Source organism: Lactuca sativa, chromosome 4 (genome assembly GCF_002870075.4).
Source record: "Lactuca sativa cultivar Salinas chromosome 4, Lsat_Salinas_v11, whole genome shotgun sequence".
NCBI lineage: Eukaryota > Viridiplantae > Streptophyta > Magnoliopsida > Asterales > Asteraceae > Lactuca > Lactuca sativa.
In genome coordinates, this window is record NC_056626.2 from 328,614,835 (window position 1) to 328,637,846 (window position 23,012).

Genomic DNA, 23,012 nt, shown 5'->3' on the forward strand with positions numbered 1-23,012 from the left:
TAAGTATGATCTCACTCACTAACATTGGTTTGAATGCATTCCACGTTATGAATCAACTTATGTGTATACTTGATATAACAATTGTTGTCATTTGCTTTTCTTTACTTTCCGCATCTAACTCACTAACTTCTAACTTCTAATATTATTGTTGAGCTAACAGATCCTTGAGATTAACTATTCCGCTATATACTTGTTCTAACTTTTATTCAAGTGTATCTCAAAGTTTTTCTCTCAACAGTCTTCATGATAGTGGTTGAATGATAGCAAGAACAATGTGCAACCGTGAGCTTCTCATTCTAGTGGTTGGATGATTTCACGATGTGTTGTTAACCAGCATATATTCACTTATGTGAGTTTGACCCGTGTGTTAGGTTCGTTAGTTGTTTGGCATAATTGAGTGTTGAGCGGTTCGAAGATACTACTGATGAGAAAGTCATCGTTATATATTAGTAGTTCTTTATTGGGTTTCTTCTTAGTGGATATGTGTTCATGAGAAGGTTCTGTGTAGTTTAGGTTACCATTAATGGAGTTCTATGTAGGTCCCTTGGATGATTTGACAGGTGGTTGTGCACCTGAGCCGTTTTAGAAGTTTCGATGCCATGTGAGATTTTGAATTGACTGTGGTTACGCTCGTGGGAGCGGTCGGTTAGTGATGACTTGTCAGGAAGTCTAACATGAAATTGACATCTTTTGGGCATAATTTACAGATTTTGGATTTGTTAAAATCATGATCGGGATGTTTTGAGGGATCGTTTTACATGGTTGGTGGCATTCCTAGTCATGGACTAAGGGAAGGTACGATGAACGGATGATCATCAGTCTTAGGGTATGGTTTCTGGAGTTCAGACTGACGAGTTCCTACTTGTAGGAAGTATATTCTTGGACTTGGTTTGTTGTTCCAATTTTGAGAGTTTCTTGTTTTGAATGGTGTTCATTGAGAGTTGGGTCTTACAGTGAAGATAGAGAGATAATTGTTGCAGTTGAGTGTTTTCAAGTGATTGGGTTGTTTGTTCACAGTAGTGGGGTTCTGAGTGGTCTTCTGAGTTTGTTTATGGATGCCTTAAATTTGAGGTGATTGAAGGGAGCTTATGGAATTTATTGGTGTTTCTTTCAAAGATTCTAATCGAGACGGATTTCCAGGATGAAATCCAGTTTAAGTGGGGCACAGTTGTAACATCTAGTTTTCGGATGTTTCTTATTTCAAGATTGTGGACTACAGTTCGATCATGTAAAGGCCTTGGGCTTCAAGGAAATAAAGTTTAGACCTTATTGGATGTTTATAATATTGGTTATGTAATCTAAACCCTTGATTTGCATTTTGGAGCCAAAGGGTAAAATAGGAAAAGTGATGTTTTAGATTTGTTGCACGAATTTATGAACTTGGCTCAATATATTTTTGGTCAAAATAATTGGACATAATTGTAGGGATTGTCAATAGCTTTACGTGGATATAAAGATCACCGAAAACGGAGTCGAAATGAAGATGTTATGATTGTTTGAAGTTAAAATGGAATTGGGAATTTTGCCCTATGTTGAGCGTAGCACAGCACCTACGCTGAGCGTAGGTGAAGAATATTGGACGCGGATTTAATGACCTATGTTGAGTGTAGCCCTAATAGACCAAAACGCTCAACCTAAGGTTTTGAGCCGTATTTAAAGGCTCTAACTTATTGGGATCTGATGAGAATAAATCTGAGATCGATTAGATCTTTCACATGTAAGAATTTGAAAATCAAACAAGACAAACACAATAATGATATGAACATAGAATGGATTCAGAGATGTGCTTATCATTCAAATAAAGTCAAGCCTCAATAAAGCTCGATAAAGAACTTCCATTGTATAGGCGAGCTAGGGTTTACAAAAACTCAATGAGAAAATAATTAAAGTGTTAACTACAAAGACTGCATGCATGCGGCTTATATACTAAACCCTAGAACAAAACATGCACGGTTGGACAGGCCCAATACCGGCAATCAAAACTACAAAGACTGCATAACTCAATGAGAAAATAATTAAAGCGTAAACTACAAATACTACATGCATGCAACGTATATACTAAACCCTAGAACAAAACATGCACAGTTGGACAGGCCCAATACCGGCAATCAAAACTGGGCTAAGGACCGATCCCATGACGCAACATAATAATCCCAACAATCTCCCCCTTTGCGTCAAATGAGGCGAGAGATTATTTCTTCTGTGTTGGCTTCACTGTCTTTATCACTTTGAACAACCGAGGAATTATTGCAAGAAGTGTCTGCTGAAACTGGATATACCACCTCAGGATATCGGTGAACAACTTCTTGTCAGTTGCAGTGTTCTGATCATACCTTTGAATGATCTCCAAAATATGCTCCAAGCAAGCAGTTGAGAAGAGGTGTTTGTCAACAACAGCGAACAGGCATTTCTGACCTTCGCCTCTAACGAACATTACAGTGTGGTACTTCGAATCAATCTTCCCTTTGACCATTGTCTTAACATTGTCTGCTTTGCCCATAGTTTTGATCGTGGTTCGCTTGTGAATGGCAGAAGCAATCTCTTGGTCCATCTTTGTTACCTCGTGAATGTAGCACACAAGCATTCGCTTGACATGGTCAATAATTGGCTAATACACCTGTGGATTTGACAATAAAATATTGTTGAGGAGTATCCAATCATGGGGATTGAGGTTCAGTAGATCAACAAGGGTGAAGTTGTGAACTGAGCCTTCGGTGCCTCGATTCATTTTGAACTGAACATTAATAAAATTCTTGGCTGAGTAGGGCTTCAAAACCTTGACAGTTGTTATCTTCTTCGAACTCCAGGTCAAGTATTGGGGTTGAGAGAACTCTAAGTAGAATTCCAACAGATCCCTATCCACCTTCGGGTCTAGAGAAGGAATGGCAACAGTTGAATTAAAGTAGTGAAAGATAAATGCCTTTCGCGTGATCAGCATGTCGAACTGTGCATCCTTGGAGTTATCAAGCCCAAATGACATCACAGGCTCAAGCCAAAGTGTGCTAGGCTCATCAATGGCACACCTTTGAAGCGAATCTAGAGTCCAGTCAGGAAAAATGGACTTCTTCTTTTCTAGGAGCTCCGTCTCCTTTCGCTTTTGCTCAAGTTCAGCCTGTTGTTTCTTGAGCTTTTCTGCTAGCTCTTTGTCAGAGGATTTTGTCTTCTGAAAAGGGTTTTCATGATTCTCTACGTAGACATCATCTTCGTTATCAGTGTCATCCTCCCTAATCTTCTTCTTCTTTGTGTCTTTATTACTGACTGAAGTTTAATTACCCTTCGGTTCAGTAGATGGTTTCGGTGCAGGAGGAGGTTGAGTTTTTGCCTTCTCTCCCCCTTGTTTCGGCTGGACACCAGTCACCGAAACACCATCAATTCGACTAAGGATGTCCAATGCTGGCCTGAGTTTTTCAGCCAAGTGCCGTCGGATAGTAATGGTGATGATGGGATCATGGGCCTCAAGGAGATGAAGGAGGATGGAGTGAACATCAGCAGCAGAACTTCGAATAACCTCCCTTTCGGACTTCATGTCATTGAGCTCAGTAGTAGCAGTACAAAGCTTGAGATTCTGCATCTTCAGCTGAGAGGTTCTCCTGTCAAGCTCATCCATGATACGATTCTCTACAGCTAACTCGGCCTCCAGTTGGGTCAATCGATCATTAACATTAGCATGTAGAGTTTCGTTGGCAGCTTTGTCGCTTGTCGTGCAGCTTCAAGGTTAGACCTTTCAGACTGAAGCGAACGTTGGAGGTTATCCACCGAAGCGTTGACAGTTTGAGCATTCTTCTTAGCAGCTGCGTGCAAGGAATCTAGAAATAAGTGAGCCTCAGACACTAGCTTATCGACTTTTGTGGTCGCTTCTTTGCACTCCTTGGTGGTAGCCTCAACAGTGAGAGAAGCTTGCTGACATTGTGAAGTGGAGGCTTCAATAGCCTGAGCTGCAGCAGAGAGCGAGGCACTGTTTTCTTGAACGACAGACGAGAACAAGGCCTTTAAAGCAGCTTCAGAGTAAGCACCAGAAGAAGAGGAGGAAAGCAGTTGATCTAGTTTGTCATTTACTGCTTTGAGATGACGCTTCGTAATAGGCTCATCATCATCTTCATTACTCTGTACATGGTAAGGACTAAAATAAGTGGAATCAAATTCCAAGTCCTCACCGCCTAGAACTAGGGTGGTGTCTGTAGATGGAGTAGGAGATAAGGGTTTGGTAGTTGTTGGTGTTTGGTTGTTACTAGTGGTTTGGTTGTTACTGGTGGTTCGGTTGTAATGGGTGGAGTGGGTGCTGTAGAATGAGCCCCTGTGGTAGTAGTGGTGGTAGTAGTGTCTGTGAATATAGGAGTAGGGATGGGAATAGTGGCGGATGGTTGAGTAGTGGGGATAGGAAATATAGGAAGGATGGATACTGGGATGGTAACAGGTGGAGGAGAAGGAGTTTGATAGCGAACCGAAACTTCTGGGGTAGGGGAGCGAGGCGGAGTATCACCTCGGCCCGAAGCCTCATCATCAGAGCTTTCGCTCGCGGATTCTGAAGGAGGAGCAGAATTATTTTTGGGAGGAACATACTCTAAATCTGAATCACTGGAAGATTGGAGTATAAGCTTCCTAACAGGCTTCTTCTGTTTCTTTAGTTGAGGCTATGATGGAGCAGCCTTGTCAGACTTTCACTTCTTAGGGGTTTGCCCGTTGCTTGGTTTGGAAACCCATGCCTCCTTCTGGGTTTCAGTTTTCTTGCCCCTTTTCGCTGGCTTGTCAGCCTCTTCAATGGGGCGAATCATGGCTGGCGTACGCTCCCTTGGACCCGAAGACGGAATCTTCCTGTATTGTTGCAAAACATTACTCGCTGCAGAGACACGAGCGATCATGGTTTCAGGAGCAAAACCAATGAAAGAGTACTTGATGGGATCTGTGACGATTATCTTGGTTATGTGAAAAGTAGCGATGGAGGAGAGAAGAGAATCCACCATGATTGGAACGTGAAGACGATCCATTGCCCAGTTAGTGATTATTGACCAATATCGCCCACGGGAAATCTCTGAGTGCCTGGATAAAGAGACCAAGCTTTGTACCAATTGCTGCCAGATAATAGTTCCATAATCCAAATCTATCCCATGGTACAGTCCATATAGCACAATCATAAAAGACTTGCTCGCCCCTCTGAGTCAGCGCTGTGTTCAGAGAGTCCTTTTAACAGCAAAGTGAAAAGGCCATTCCATTGAGGAGGAAGGCAGGACTTCTTGAACTTGGTTATTATGGTGAGGGTTTCAGTATACCCCATCTAATAAAACATAGAAAATAGTTGACCAGTAATGATGGATTCAGGGTTTACCAGAGTTTGTTCTTGAGAAAGACCAATTAGGCCACAGAAGCGGTGCTTGGAGATGGAGGTCTTCTAATTGTGGATTTTAAAGTGAATCCTTTCATGAACCTTGTCGTAGTAAGCAGTGGAGTAGACAAGTGAAAGGCAGGACATTGGTACGACTTCAACTTTGCTAAGAGCGTCAACGAGAGGGGAGTATTTGAGACACTCGACGACATATAGCATGTAGGGTTCATAGACAAAAGGGGTGAGATCGATGATCTGGTTTTGTTGAGGTTTGATGGTGAGAAGGGGTTGGCGAACATAGGTATCATGAACTTACGAAGATTCTGCCATTGTATAAGCTTGGAGAAGATGATGAACAGTAAGAGAAATCGCCTTTGTTCTTTGAGAGAGTTTTGTAAGTGATAAAGAGGAAAAGATTACCGTCCTAAATCCTTTTATACGTACAAGGAGGAGAGAGAAAAATCCGGCTGAGATCTTGGATTATTTCAAAAATAGCACCTGACTTGACGGATGAACAGTTGTCATACCGATGATGACGTAGGAAAGAGAAAGGACGTTTCCTTTTTGCACACCATTCCATAAAATTCGCTTTTTCAAATCCAAAAACGATTAGATAACCGCTGAGTCAGCTTTCACTTTATCCCAGTCGTCACCTCAGAATACATTTGAATCGCCATTTCCTGTTGTGCTTTATTGAACATCCTTAAAAGGAACAGATTGTGGAAAAATAAAAAATTCCGTGCATAGGGTGTAAAAGATAAAGAAATAAAGCAAACTTTTTTGGATAATTTATGATGTCTTAAAGAGACATAAAACGACTGATTCTGGGCAGGAATCGTTTCCTTCAAAGTCAAGAGAGACATTAAAGTTCTAGTTTGGTTTCCCATTAAATAATGATCAATAACTTGTTAAGAAGTACTGAAAGGCATCTTTTTAAAGGATATAAAGGGTGGCTTTCGCTTCAATTCATAATTTCGATACTTGACATAAAACCGAAACTGAATGAAGTACTTGTGAGATCAATGTGATCTGTTGAACAAGTATGTAGGATATATTTTATAATGACACAAGGAAGTATAGAAATCTCAAAAAAAAAAAGTAAACTGGATCTTTAGGGGAAGAAAAAGCCTTGGGTTTAGACAAATTCATAAAAGATCACTAAAAAAAAGAGATTTCATTAGGTAACAAGTAAGATCTTGAATATGAGAATTCACCGTCAATTCATTAGTGGTGTTGAATTGTGGGTTTCACTTAGTACATAGTAGCACGAAACTAAGATCATTAACGCAGATTTTGTATAACCATAAACCTCAGTGGTAAATACTGAGAGTCTCAAGGGTTATATTGGTGAAATGAAGTATAATTGAGAAAAATGATGGAGATGGTATAAGAAGCGAATGTACCTTTGCTATGAAAAAAAAAGGACCAAGCAGAAAACTCCAAACTCAATATGAGTAGAGTAACGTAGCTCATGATTAGAGTGAATATTGCAGCCTAGTTTGGGAAAACATGATTTGTATGTATCATGTTATTAAGGTTTCACTCAAAATCTTTTCAGTCTTTAGTCAACATACAGCAGCATGCTTCTAGGGACGTGTGGATAGGATGTAGAAGAGAAATCATACCTTTTGGATCTTCATTATTGAGAATAAAACTTCAAAAAAAAAATTGATTAAAATGAAAAATATTTTTGTATTTTGTGAAAAAGAATTAATTGAACAAAAAAGGAAAATATTTTTGAGTTTTATAAATATAAAAAGAAGTATTTAAAAAGAATGTACATAGTAATATCATCAAAATGCCTTGAGAAGAAAAAGAAGGGAACGAGTTCAGAAGTACCGAACCCGAAATAGACCGAACGTTCGGTTCATTTCGGTTCTTGGTCGAACTTCACCCGAAATAGACCAAACGTTCGGTTCATATCGGTTCGCTCTATTTCGCTTGTTACCTTTATTGAAGCGAAGACAATTTTGGTACTGATTCTGCTTCCATCATTCCTAGGCCTTGCAAAATCTTGTTGAAGCTCGCTTCAGGTAAAGCCTTAGTGAATATATCTGCCAGTTGATCAGTTGTCCTGACGATATGGATTTCCACGTTGCCATCTTCGACGTGATCTTTGATAAAGTGATACCTCAGTGCTATATGTTCGGAGAGAGAGACACAAGTTTGTTTCTTTGATTTCCAGCTAACCAATTTACCATCTAGAAATTGGCATCCTCCAGTGGTGCTTTTACGATCTAAACCACAGCCACCTAAGTCAGCGTCTGTGAACGCTTGAACAAAGAATCCTGAGTTGGTTGGATACCATAGACCGAGAGAAGAGGTTAGCTTCAGATAGCGAAAGATGTTTTTCATGGCTTGCAGATGAGGTTCGCGGGGGTTAGCTTGGAATCTTGCACAGTAATAGACTGAAAACATGATGTCAGGTCTACTGGCTGTGAGATACATTAGAGACCCAATCATTTGACGATAGAGCGTCATATCAGCAGCTGGCTTTTCCAATAAGGGTGTAAGCTTCGTCCCAAAGGCCATTGGATATTTCACTTTGGAGTCTCGTGTCATACCAAACTTAGCGAATAGAGTCTTGGTGTATGCCTCCTGATTAATAAAAATGCCTTCGGGTCCCTGTCTAATGTTTAAGCCAAGGAAAAATTTAATTGAACCCATTGAGCTCATCTCAAATTTAATTTCCATCAACTTCCTGAATTCAGTTGTTAAGCTGGGATTCGTGGAGCCAAAGATGATGTCATCAACATAAATTTGGACTATCATAAGGTGGTTACCTTCTCTCTTAAGAAAGAAGGTTGGGTCAACCGAACCTTGTTTGAATTTAGACATTTTTAAGAATCGAGTTAGAGTTTCATACCATGCTCTGGGAGCCTGTTTTAGGCCATATACCGCTTTGTCAAGGACATAAAAATGATCTAGATACTTCTCGTTCACAAAACCTAGCGGTTGCTCAACATACATAGTCTCTTCAAGTTCTCCGTTGAGAAAGGCACATTTGACATCCATCTGATAGACTTCAAAGTTCCTGTATGCAGCATAGGCAAGAAAGATACGAACAGACTCTAATCTTGCAACATGAGCGAAGGTCTCTTCATAACCGATGCCTTCTTCCTGACAGTAGCCTTTGACAACCAACCGAGCTTTGTTGCGAATGACATTTCCCTCCTTATCCATCTTGTTTCTAAATACCCATTTGAGACCGACAACCGAGGCATCCTTTGGAGTTGGAATAAGTCGCCATACATTGTTTATTTCAAACTCGTTTAACTCATCTTGCATGGCTTGAACCCAATATGAATGATCAAGGGCATAATTAGCGGTATTCGGTTCAACTTTGGAAACAAAGGAGTTGAACATGCAAAACTCTACTTGTGAAGAGTGCATCTTGTTTTGCTTTGATTTGAGATCGAGTTAACACCTTTTCTAAAGATTTCCCAATAATTTGACTTTGAGGCTGATCTTTGGTCCATTTGATTAGCGGTGGGTAATTTGGATCACAAGTAGGATCCAATTATGCATTGATTTCTTCTTCCAATTCTGACAGAATGTCATCATCATTGACGTTGGTATTCTCCCCCTCGAAGGATGACGCCTGATTAGAATCTGGATTGGTATCACCTCCTTCGATTGGATTCTCAGAAGAACTTGAAGAATGTGACAATAAACTCTCCCCCTGGAACGATGAACCTTGATCATGATGAAGAGATGGACCCTCCCCCTGGACATTAGGACGGTCATTTGAAGGTTCGCTTGCTTCTGGCCTTTCGGTTTCTTTGGGTTGATCATCACCCATCTTTTGAACAGCATCGTCAATAATTTGTTTTAGATTATCAACTTTGTTGACTTTTGCCGTTGATTCAGAATCAATCACCTTTTGAGGCTCATCAAACAAAAGCAAATATTGCTTGAAAAGATTTGAAATAGAGGTAGTAACTTGACCATTCTTTGGAAAGATTTCTTACATTGCACCTTCTGTTGATCTTCTTAACATAGCTATCGTCAAAAGTTACACAGTATGTTTCTTCAATCTTCTTAGAGCGCTTATTTAGAACACTATACGCCTTAGAGTTCAGGGAATAACCTAAGAATATTCCTTCATCAGCCTTAGCATCAAACTTGTTTCGATTCTCTCTGTAGTTGAAGACGAAGCATCTTGAACCGAACACATGAAAGAATTTCACATTCGGTTTACGATTGTTCAAGATATCTTAAGGAGTGATGGAGAATTGTTTGTTTAGATAAGATCTGTTCTGAGTATAACAAGCAGCAGCAATTGAATCAGCCCAGAAATACAAAGGCAAGGATGCGAAACACATCATTGTTCGAGCTGCTTCACACAGAGATCGGTTTCGTCTTTCAACGATACCATTCTGCTGTGGGGTGTATGGAGCAGAGAAATTATGAGTCGTTCCCTTCTCAGCAAGAAAATCTTCAAAATCTTTGTTCTTTAATTCCAAGTCATTGTCGCTTCTCACGAGCAAACAATCTTCCTTAGTTGAGTCTCTACCTGTTTTATGAAGAGCTTAAGCATTGGAGTAACTTCATACTTTTGCTTCAAAATGAACACCCAAGTAAATTGAGAGAAATCGTCCACTATAACCAGAATGTACTTTTTTTCACCAATGCTTTCAATGGACGAGGGACCACACAGGTCAATATGTAATAGCTCCAATGGTTCTATCACCTTTGTGTTGATAATAGAAGGATGACTTTGCCTTCTTTGCTTTACCAATTCACAGGCAGCATAGAGATGTACTTTTTCAAATTTTAGAACTGGAAGACCTCGAACACGATCACCTAAAACCAGCTTGTTGATATCCTTGAAATTCATATGAGAAAGACTTCGATGCCATAACCAACTTTCATCTGTGTGAGCCTTCATGAGTAAGCAAACTGCTGGTTTACCTCGAATTGGGTTGAGGTTCAAAGGATACATTTCCCCCTTTCTCTTTGACTTCAACATAACGTTATTAGATTTCTTTTCGACAATCTCTGAGCCTTCACCATCAAATGATACCTTTAATCCAGTGCCAACTACCAGCTGTGATACACTGATAAGGTTGTGTTGGAGCCCTTCAACATACGCCACTTTTCTGCGCCATTAGTGATCATTCCATAGTTCTTCCATCCTTGAGAGACTGAAACTCCCTTAGTTCTTCCATCCATCCTGTCATGTGACGCGAGCAGCCACTATCAATATACCATTCTTCGTCAAACTCCTCGTCACAAATAACCTGCAAAATATTAAGCAGATTTAGGAACCCAATGTTTCTTGGGTACTTATGAGCCTTTTACAGGACAGGGAATAGTAAGAGAAATATCAACCAAGTAAGTACGTTTAATTAAAGTTGTTTCATCCTTTCTTTTCATGGTGAAAACTATAATTTTGGTTGGTTCAGATTTAGTAGGATTGGGATTTGTGGTGTTGACGTCAGCATTCTTTTAGATCTCTTTTGGACGTCTGTTATCTTCTGGAAAGAGCTTTCCTTTTCCCTTTAAATCTTTTGAAGAAATAGAATTAGAATGAGAAGTGTTAAGATTAGAAGTGGCATTGGATCTTCTATGTGTCTGATTGAACTTGTAGGGATGAGGACTGAAACTGCTCTTTCGGTTGTTATTGGGTGGAGAACCGAAACCGCTCTTTCAGTTGATATTGCTCTGAGGACCGAAACTCTCCTTTCGGTTCCTTTCAGTCGAGGGACCGAAACCACCCTTTCGGTTGATGTTATTCTGAGGACCGAAACTCTCCTTTCGGTTCCTTTCGGTTAAGGGACCGAAACTACCCTTTCGGTTCCTTTCTGTTGAGGGACCGAAACTACCTTTTCGGTTCCTTGATTCCTCTTGATATTTGTGCTTCCTTTCGATCCTTACAAAGTGAGGATTTTGTGATCTCCAAAACTGTTTTCTTTCTGAGAGATTCTTCTTGTATCTCATGTTTCGTTGGTGTTTTCGATCAGCCACCTGTTTTGGATTTCTGCGGATGTTAGCCTTTTTCTTTGAAGCAGGAGCATAATTGTCACTCTTTCTTGAGGATGTTTCACTAGTGGTTTGCGCAGGTTCGCCCAATGAAGTTTTGGTTCCACTTGCGCTTGGCACATCATATCTTGCAGGCTCATTTAGTGGTTCGGGTATATATCTACCTTTCACTCTCCATGAGTTCTTCTGTGATAGGCCCTTCGTTTCATCAGCATTGTCTATTGGTGCTGTCCAGAAGAACTCGTCACATCCGGCAGCATTATCTTCTTCTACCATAGCTATCAATTCTGCAGTTTGCTGTGGAGTGACACCAGGGACTGTGTAGACTTGATTTTGAGCGGTTTGTACCTTTTGATATACAACAAATTTTTCTTTAAGAGTTTTGGTATTTTCTGTTGACTAGCGAGCGAACTCAACAGAATTTTCAGAAATCAAATTTTTACGTGTTTCGGGTTCGCTCTTGACAAATTCAGAACACTCCACCAAATCTTCTACAGAGATTTCACTCAGATCATCATCCTCATTAAGTTCAAATGCATTTTCAACATCAATTTTATTTTGTGAACTTAATTTGGCATTCAAAGAGTCAAACTTCTGTACAGTTTCGGTTCTTAACTTCAATCTATCATTCTCATCTAACAAATTTTTAAGCATGTCCTTGTGGTCTTTGGACTTTATGTAGGATTCAATTTTGTCAAGACCAATTTTATATGCAGGAGAGACCTCGTCAGCAGATACAACGCTTTCATAATTGTAGGCTTCAGCATCGATTTCATCCTCCTTTAACTCAAGGAAGGGTAAAATCATGCGATGTATCTTCTTTCCAATTTCACAATCAAGATGCAACTAAGTGATATTAAAATAAAGTCTTTTAGCAATCAAACAAAACACATTTCGTTGTTTTAAAAGTTTAATATTGTCTCTTTGCAAATAAATCGAATCATCCTTAGACCTAATCAACTCTTTCTCCTTCTACTCAATCCACATCCTCCTTTCCTCACTCTTCGACGATATCCTGCTAATTTGATCAGTTAGGTTAGAATTTGTGACACGGGTTTGGGTGAGACTGCTACTTATGCTTGAAAATTTAGATTTTAAGTTACTTAATTCCTTTTCATAGTTAGTAACAGGTATATTTAGAGAAGCAAGAATATTTTGTACCCTCTTGATCAACTTATCACATTCGTTGATCTGTGCACTGACAGGTTTAGCAGCAAAACACATGTCCTCTCGCTTCTTCTCACCTTCTATCCCACCATCAGTTGTATATCCTCTCATTTAAGACACACCTTCGGTCACCATAAAACACCTTCTTATAACAGTTTCTTCTTTCACTAGCATCGCCTTCCCATGTGTGGGCTTTCTGACTTCTTCATCCTCTGAATCTGTGGACCATACATCCTCACCACCAAATTCATCATGATTGTCTGTATCCTGCACAATTAAAGCATTCATAGTAGTATTGTTAGCAGCAAACTTTCTTTTCTTGATTTCCTCCAGTCTTCTCAGGAGGCTCGCTTCCTCATCGTCATCATCTATCTTTTCTGCTTTCTTTTTCAGCATACAATCTTTTGCGAAATGGTTCTTGCCTCCACAGTAATGGCAATCAAATCCTGAGTCTCCACCAACTTTCCCTTCTTTCTTTGACTCTTCAGACTTTGACCCCATCTTCGGTTCCTCCTTAATCTTTTCGGCGCTATAACTTCCCTGCCAATTTTGGTTCTTGTTGGCTGGGAATTTCCTTTTAATGAATTTTCTAGGATTGGATACCATCATGGCGTATTCTTCACCAGTTAGATAATAATCTACAAGATCTAATTCCTCTTCTTCTTCAACTGATATTTTTCCTTTAGAGACAAGGGCTAATGAACCCAAACTAGAAACCACACTCGTTTCCTTAGATAGTGCACTTTCATGGGATTTCAAAATACCCAGTAGTTGCGCCAGAGAATACGAATTGAACTGTTCATGAGCTTTAACAGTAGATACAACCACCATCCATTCGGGTCTAAGACCGCTCATGAAAGTAACCTTTTGTTCAATAACTTTCCTTTCTATCCCATGCTTTATCATCTTACTCAAAAGATGATTAAAGCGATCAAAGGCTTGAACCAGTTTTTCTTCGGGCTTCTGCTTGAAATCACCAAATTCAGAAAGCAGGAGAGTTTGAATTGAATGTTCTAGATCTTCATCAGTGGAATACAATTCTTTTAATCTGTCCCAAATCTCTTTAGCAGTGGCAGAAGAACTTACCAAACGAAATGTATCTGACTGCAAAGAGAACCTAATCATCCTCAAGGCCTTGATGTTGCATTGAAACTTTTCCTTCTCGTCTTGAGGAATATCTTTGACATCGTTAACAAGCTAATTGTACTCCTTCTGAGTTTTGACAATCTTTGAGGTGCTTGAGTGAGCAAATGGGCCAACAGTGATTGCTTCCCAGATCAAGTACCCATTATCCTCCGATCCAATCACATAATCTTCAAAGTGATGCGTCCAAACTTCATAATCTAGAGTATACAAAATTGGAATCCTTGTCGTAGAACCAATGCTGTTGGAGATGTTGATCGGATTGGTTTGAGAATCATCCATGGACATTGTAATGACTTTTGATCGATTACCTGTTTAAGATTAGACTTGTAATATATTGTTAGAGTTAGATCAACGATTAATGAGATACGTCAATATGGAATGACGGCTCAATTAGTATCAATCAATGCGGAATTAATAACCCTAATAACTTCTTCAACAGAAGAGATGTGTATGAATTACACAGTCTCTTGCTCTGATACCAATTCATGAGAACAAATATGAGATCGATTAGATCTTTCACAGGTAAGAATATGAAAATGAAACAAGACAAGCACAATAATGATATGAACACAGAATGGAATCAAAGATGTGTTTATGATTCAAATAAAGTCACGCCTCAGCAGAGCTCGATAAAGAACTTCCACTGTAGAGGCGAGCTAGGGTTTACAAAAACTGAATGAGAAAATAATTAAAGCGTTAACTACAAAGACTACATGCATGCAGCTTATATACTAAACCCTAGAACAAAACATGCACGGTTGGATAGGCCCAATACCGGCAATCAAAACTACAAAGACTGCATAACTCAATGAGAAAATACTTAAAGCGTTAACTACAAAGACTGCATGCATGCAGCTTATATACTAAACCCTAGAACGAAACATGCACGGTTGGACAGGCCCAATACCAGCAATCTAAACTGGGCTAAGGATCGAACCCATGACGCAACATAATAAACCCAACAGGATCCTTCCCATGACTACCCTCAATTGCTTAATATCATTCCTTAAGAAACCCTAGCCCTCTATTGCATGTTTTGAGCCTTGGTGTCTTTTCTGATCTTATCTTCTTCATTTGTTGGTTGAATCTTGAAGAAGAAGGTGTTTACAAATTTCATGGAAGAAGGATTCAAGTATATATCCATTAAGGTTGCTTAAGTTATGGACCATTGGTTTCTTAGATCTTATTATTAAACATTTTTGTCACTTTTTGGTCCCTTGAGCTTCTGTTTAGCGAGTTGAGAGAATTCTAGTAACTTTTGAGCTATATGGAACACTATTGGGATTTATTGGACTTGGAAAGTTGTTCGTTGGTGCTTGTTCATTAAGCCATACATGTTGTGTTAGAATTTTTTGTAATTTATGTGCATAAAGTTTAGATCTTGCTTGATTGGAGTGTCTTAATGGGTAAAGTTGGAAACTTTATTCATTAAGACATCACAAAGGACCATATATCTGAAAGTTTAAGGGGCTGGCTTTCTATATTAAGAACTAAATAGAGTTTTTGAACTTTTGGGGCTATGTTGAGCATATTTGTATGTACATCGATCATAGGCTTACGCTGAGCATAGGTATGTGCTACACCAACTGTAGCGTCAGACCATTGACTTTTTGACTAGATTGACTTTTTGTCAAACTTGGGTAGAAGTGAGTATTTAGTTAAGGGACAGTCTTGATTTGGATTTTGGTATCTCGGGTTAGCTATTATTTTTTTAGGAATGTTGTTGAGCTTCTATTCTTTAGTTTGTGACACCCTTGTTCAAGTAATTTCATCTTTGGCCCTTAATATGAGAATTGTTTCCAAAGTTGGTCCCTTGGCACTTAAATGAAAACACGAAGTTGTATGCATATGCCGGGCGTACCCAAACATACGTTGGGCGTACGTGGCTATAGTCCAAACCCTAATTTTTAGTGTTTGAGCCCTATTTGAACATCTTTAACTCCCCAAGACCTCTTCCCTCATTAGCCTCCATTGCCCACTCCGTCCCTTACAAACCCTAACCCATATTATGAGCGCCTTTGAGCCTTAGTGTGTATTTTTTGTTCTTGAAGGAGGAAGAAAGAAGTGGATTGACCTTGGATGCTCAAGACCATTTAGATCCAGAAGTATCTCATCCACAAGCATCATTTCGAGGTATAAAGTTCATATCTTGGTGAGTTATTTGCTTAGATCTTATTTATTTTGGTCAAAATTCGATCTAGTTCAGTTCAACCAAATTGTATGAGAGGTTGTGGTGTTAGCGTAATGTAAGTATAGAATAATGATCAAAGTGAGACAATTGAGTTACAAGGAAAGCCCTTGTACTTTATAAATCTCTAAAATAAAACCTTGGGAGGTGATAACGGTCACCTGTCATGTTATGTTTTATTGATTGAAATCGAAGATTACAAAGATGATGAAAGTAACACGAGTACAACTATATTAGTCCAGCTAATCATGTGTGTAGTGTGTGATTTACAAGTGTTATTTATAGTCTAAGTTAATCAACAAGAAGTTTGAAATGTTTGGGATCCTCCTTGAAAAAGTATTTACACATTGTTTGACTTGGTATTCCCGGGTTTTAAGCTTGGTTTAAGTGATTCTCCATTGAGAATAAGTCTTGTGTTGACTGATTCTGCACATGTGAGAAAACAAAAGTCGAATATAAACGTTATAAGTGCTAGGAAATATTAGTGATAGTAATTAGGATACTGTGATATATTTAAGGATCTTGATACTTTGAGAATATTAAGGATCCTGAATATATTTTTGGGATCTTGTCCCTACATTTGCCCCCAAATTATACCTGCCAAATATAAACAATAATTTTTTAAGTGTTTAGAGGTATAATTTTCGGGTAAAAAATAAAGTATAAAATTCTAACAGATAAGGTAATTTAAACTTTAATGGATAGAGTTTTAGCCTTTGGAGTAGGTCAAATCACCCTCCTAACCTTCCATGATTCTTGCTCTTTTAGCTCTTCTTCCGGACGTTCATTGAATATCATGGAAGCTATTACCTTTTTATCTATTCTCCTTCTTTGTTTTTTTAAATATGGTCAAAAACTAGCTTGTTCTTGCACAAGTGCCAATGTTATTCTCGACGACGATTTCATAGATCAAAAGGCCTTATCGTACGAAGAAACTTGTACCTTCGATGACGACGACGTCGGATCCTTGAAATCAGCCAAAACGTTTCCTAACGGTACTATTTTTAAAGCCTTTGATCCGAGGATCCAATCGGACTTTGTTTCGTCCTCCTGGATTTGTTTACCTGAATATCCTTTTACCTTAGGATATACTTATCCCTTTTCCGAAATCGTCTCTGAATTTTTCGAAATTACTAAGATTTCGTATATTCAAGCCATGCCAGTGGTTTGGAGGATCCTTTACTAGATCAATCATCTGAACTACGCCATGGGTCTCAATATTGGTTTAAAGGAGTTTGCTTATGTCTATGACCTTTCGATCGTTGGGAATTTGTGTTTCCTGTTTAAAGCCAAAACTTAAAGATCTCCTCTTTTTGTGAAACATGGCTCCATTCCTGACAGAAATCTTTTTCCAAAGTCTTGGGTTAAAAGGGGTAGGATTCATATTTTTTCACTAAGGATCCTGATATTCACATTTCTTATATCGCTTGATTTTTTGCAGCCTTTAAATTTGAATAGCTTGTCCCTCCCGCTGAAGACATTGAGACAGAATCGAGAGGTTTTTCGACTTATCTGAATCAGAAAGATCATTCCAGCTCATTCACCAATAGAGTTTTTCCATCACTGTCTCCATGTCGAAAGGTGAGGATACTTGATTACCAACTTTTTCATAGAGGATCCTGATTTCTTATGACTTTTATTGTCACGCTCAAGATCCAAGGTTAAACAGTCTAGTGCTCACTTCATTCTTGTTGATCTTGACATGGCCATGTCGAGTGGTCATTATTGATAAAGAAGGAGAAGGATTCAATAGATGTAAAAATGAAACACAATGATCTAAAAAGTGAAAAATCATTGGTACTATGGACTTAAGCTTAGAGGATCTCAGAGCAGAGGATACACTCCAAAAGTTGGTTTCCTTCTCTCAGGCTGTAAGTGCCAACATAATTTTGCTTTTTACATTTCATTGTCTTTCCATTTCTGATGTCTTTGTTGTTTCAGGTTTCTGATCACATCTCTACTGACTTGAAGATCCAAGCTGAGACGGTTGAGCAGGCCCTTAAAGAGCAAGAAATAACATAGAGAGAAAGCTACGAGGATCTCTTGAAATGGGTGGAACATTGGAGCGACAAGAAGACTGCGAGAGAGCAAGAGTGAGATATATATATATATATATATATATATATATATATATATATATATATATATATATATATATATATATATATGAGGAGTACATCCCAGAAATAAAGGATTTGATTGTCGATGTAAAGGTTAGTGCTCCCGTGGCTATTTGGGAAGCCAAGATCAACTTAGCTAAAGATGTGACCAATGCAGGATCCTAGAATCTGGCTAGGTGGCATGCATCCATAGCGAAGTTAACTGGTGAACCTATTAATACTATTTAGGATCCTGAAGGGTAGCAGCCTAGAGTGAATGAGGAGGAGAAAGCTCCAGGCAATGATGACCAATCCATGGCTTATGCCTATTAGACAAAACATTTTACATAATTTTTTCAAGACAATTTTTGTTTCTCAAGGAATTTATGTACAACTTCTTTTATCTATTGTAACACCCCGTTTCTCAGGTATTGTTTAAATAAGAATTATTGGGTTAAGCTCTACTCGACGAGTTGGTTGACCTACTCGTCGAGTAGCAGCGGGGTGGGATCGTGTGTTAAGTAACCTACTCGACGAGTCCATATTGGGACTCGGCGAGTAGGAGCTGCCAGATGAAACCCTAATTCCTGGGGATCGCACCTCTATTTAAAGGAGCCTCAGCCTCCTTTGGCATCTTTGTAGTTTTTGAGTGCCCCTTAAAACCCTAATACGTGTGTGTGTGTGTGCCCATTGTGTGTTTGAAGCTTGAAAAGAGGATGTTTGGAGGGAGAAGGCTTGGAGGAGAAGGAGATTGGAGCAAGTAGAGTGTAGGAATCAACTTTTATCTCAGTTATCATCTTCTAGATGTAACCACATCGCCTTTTTCCTGGTGAATCTCTTCTATTTGTTGAGTTTTAGGGTTTTTGGTGAGATAATAAGTTGGAAAGAGGAGTTATGGGCTAGATCAAAGGTTGTAACTTCAGATCTGGACCCTCCTTGGATTCTAGAAGCATAAAATTTCAGTTTTGGTCATGATTAATGTCCCTCTTGAGCATGAAGTTCCATTAAGAACTTAAAATAGGCATTTAGAGCCTTTATAGCCATGCATGCACGTAGAGTTTGCAACTTTACGTGATAAGCATGCCCTAAAAAGCTTAGATCTGTGATTTGGAGCCGCTGCATGGCTCAAAATAAGTCTGTATGGAAAGAGGACTGAATGGACTGAACGAATTGCAAGGTTGACTCGGCGAGTCACATGAAGATGATCTTGAAATCGACGAGTTGGATGAACAACTCGGTGAGTCCGATGAAGATTACCATAAGACTCGACGAGTTGAAGAACAAAATGGCGAGTCGGATGAGTTTTCCTTGGATTATGTATGCGTGTGTATCCGTCGAGTTGCAAGGAGGGAACTCGACGGGTGGCCTTAAAGTTTGAACGAGAATCGAAGGAACTCGACGAGTCACCCCAATGACTCGGTGAGTTGGATTGTACTTCAAGGAACTCGGCGAGTAGCCGAGGGTACTCGGTGAGTTGGGGTCAACATGGACTGTTTACCTTGACTGAGGACTTTGAATTTGACCAGGGGTTGACAGGTGGGTTATGGAGTACCTTATAAGGTTAAGGACTTATGAGTATATTATACTATGATCATAGGTGGTGGAGCCTGTGTCAAGTGCTCCGAGAGTTGTAGTTTGTCTTCCGAGTCGACAATCGTAAGGTGAGTTATCCTCACTATATCGATAGGGTCTACGACACCAAGGTCGTCCCTTTAGTTGTTAATGTTATGGTATGCTACATGTGGTTATGATCTGTTAGATCGGAATCAGGGTAGGCAGTATGTTATGCTCTTATGATCCATAAGGATTGGTATGTTAGTGACCTGCTAGGTCGGTACTCTAGTTATGAGAGAATTCTATGATTGATGATCAGTGTGATAGATATTTTTGATGTTTGTAGATGCCCGTATATGATAGTTATGCGCACATGGTTATTTGCTTGTTGGTTGGGTTGAGGCGGTCCTGCTTTGTGCTGAAGGCCAAAATATCCTATGAGTGGTCCGGGGAGACTGCAGGCCCACGAGGCGGACCAGTCATGTCGAAGGCTCGAGATAGATTTAGATAGACTGTAGGCCCAGTAGGGCGGTCCAGTCAGGCCAATGGCCAGTATACATGTTGATTGATTGATTGTTACTTATATGGCATTGTCAGTGTGGTATTGGTATTTTGGGGGAAGCTCACTAAGACCTCGGGCTTACAATTTCAGTTTATTGTTTCAGGTACATCAGGGGATCATGGCAAGGTGAAGGCGTGATCGTACCGCTCCTCATCCTAATGTTATGATTTTGGGACACTCTGATGGATATTGATTTGTAAACATTTTTGTAAACAATGCTATTTGATTTTTATTTATGATCGAAAAACTTTAAATTTGGTGTAAAATTTATGGATGTTACAAGTTGTTGTCAGAGCCTTAGTTTGAGTGAATTGGAGGAACACTCATGTGAATCCAGTCTCAAATCAAGGAGATTTTCAGAAAGTAAGTTTTAAAAATGTTTTTCAAAATAAAGGATGGAGGATGCAGAGGGTACGGTCAGCCGGGGCCTGTAAGTAAACCCCAAAATACCATACAATTATTTGATATTCTGATATGTTAGAACAGCATGCTAGTGCTAGGCTAGGGATCTTCAGGAATCGCATGATAGATTTGCCTGATTATATGATACCTATTTGTTGGATTAGTGTCTAAGTCCATAACTATAATTGGTATGTACTTGACCCGACTTGGCATAGTCTATTTGGGTTGCATGACATCGGAACATTTGGATAGACCGTTTGTGAGAAAAAGACATTTGTGACATATTAATATATTATAGGTTCTAATATATTAATATGAAATCATGTTATTTAATTAGTATTTATCAAGAATTAATTTGGACATAATTTAGTGAACAAAAGAGACTAATTAAATATATAGGGATTGATTTTGTAAATCATTAATTCTTATATATGTGGGCTTATGATCCAAGATTCCTTATGTTGGGTTTAAACCATGTGGTGACCCATGGATACTCCATGGAGGTTAAAACCCATGGAGCATAAGGAATGGGTAAAGTCATGAGTTACATGGTGTAACCCTAATAGCCACACTATATAAAGACCCCTTTAGCTCAAGAAATTGGCACTAGTGATACATATATGAGGGCTAGCCGATTTGAGCATAAAGTGTCTTCTTCTCATGGTTATTCCAAGTGTTGATGATGTTGTGTGAACCATTTGAGGTGTCACACGTGGGGCACTAGGCTCTTGAGCTTGATGGAGTCAAGTCACATCAAGAGGTATGAATTATAACTTGTTATATTACCCAAGTATTAAAAGATTGTATGCTAGATAGGGTAATACCTTGGAATATTCATATTTGCATGTATAATAAAGAAAACATAGATCCAAGGTATTCAGGGTTACATGTACACTTAGGAGTGTTAGAATGTTCAAAAACCCAACAGTGGTATTAGAGACATGGGTTGTTTTCTGTTATATTGATGCAAATGTTTTATTTTCAAAGTTGAAAAAAAAAAGAAAAGAAAAAAAAAACATGACGTTTGTCAAATTTTAAGATAATTACTTGTTTTTGTGAGAAACTAATTATTTGTAAAATTTGAATCATTTGCTATATGAGTTGAATTAGGTCAAATTTAGTAAAAGATAAAATGATATGATTATTTTAGTAGTTTTAAAAGTTTGATCTAAAGAGTTTTTTAAAACCTCCATAAGTTATGGATATGAAAAGGTTTTAAAAAAAATTGATTCAAAATTTTTTATGGAGTTACGAAACTTGGTCTTAATGTTTTAAAGAATTCCATAACATGTTCTTAAGTTATGAAACATGAAAAGTTTCATCAAAAAACAAAACATTAAACTCCATAAGTTATGGAATCCAAAAGTTATTTTTTTGTGTTTCCTTGATTTATGAGTTAGTTTAGATTAATGGAAAAAAAATTGTGTTTTAGTTGTTTTCAATCCTAATTAATCTGGAGGTAGTTCATAAAATGTGTTTTTGTAACTTGTCTTCAAGTTACATAAAAGGTCACATTTAAGAATCTTAAAACTCATAAAAGTGTCATAGGTTACATAAAAAAATGAAGAGTCTTTTTCATTAAATAGTATTATGACTCCATAACTTGTCCTCAAGTAATGGATATTTAAGAGTCACTTCTTTAAAAGTGTTAGTAAAGAATAAGAGGTTACATAAAAAATGAAGAGTCTTCATTTTAATGAACCATTAAACTCATAAGTTATGAAATGAAAATTTTTTAATAGTTTCAAAAACTTGCCCTCAAGTTTTGGAATTTGAAAAGTTTGCCCATGAATACTTTAATTCCAAGTTAAGCCCTTAGAATTTTAAAAGTAAAAATTCAACCCTTATACTTTATAATATCATAAGTTAATAATATTTGTATATATGTATAAGATCAAGTCGTCTTACCATTAGTAGGCCTCATTCACGAAGCCGGTCTATAAGGGGGGTATAAAGTTATTGCCTATAAAATGGCAGTTTAATGGGAGTCCACTCTCACCCACCGCTTCCTTGACCGGTGGAGGGTCGTTAGCCGAACGGGTAGGACAAGGACTATAATTCTCCCTTCATTAAAAGTATTAATGATAAATAATAAGTAACTAAACATTTATAAATTCCCAATCTTAGTTACTTAGGAAAATGTGAATTTGGTGCTAACCCATGAAATTACACTTTGCACTTTCTTAAGTCAGTTAGTGGAGCGTGTGTGGTTAACCGGCACACTAGCTTGATTTAACAAGGTAGGCAAAGGGTAACTTAATGTTTACCATAGCATCGGTGGAGCGTGTGTGGTTAACCGACACATCGATTGAGGGGTAAATATTAAGGGTAACAAGTATATTTGCATGGTTATTCACACCCTATTTTGTGATCCTCGGCATCCCAGTCACAAAACCTGAAGGGCACACTCGAGATTGAAACATGCCATTGAAAAGTTCAATGAATCTCAAAAGAACCTAAGAGTTTCAAAACCAATTAAAACCTAATAATACATTTCGTTTATCTTGGTGGAAATTGGTGAATCGTCATTCACCTACCTTCAAATATTTTATAGCTTGGATTACGGCATCCCTCTTCCAAGTTATAAAA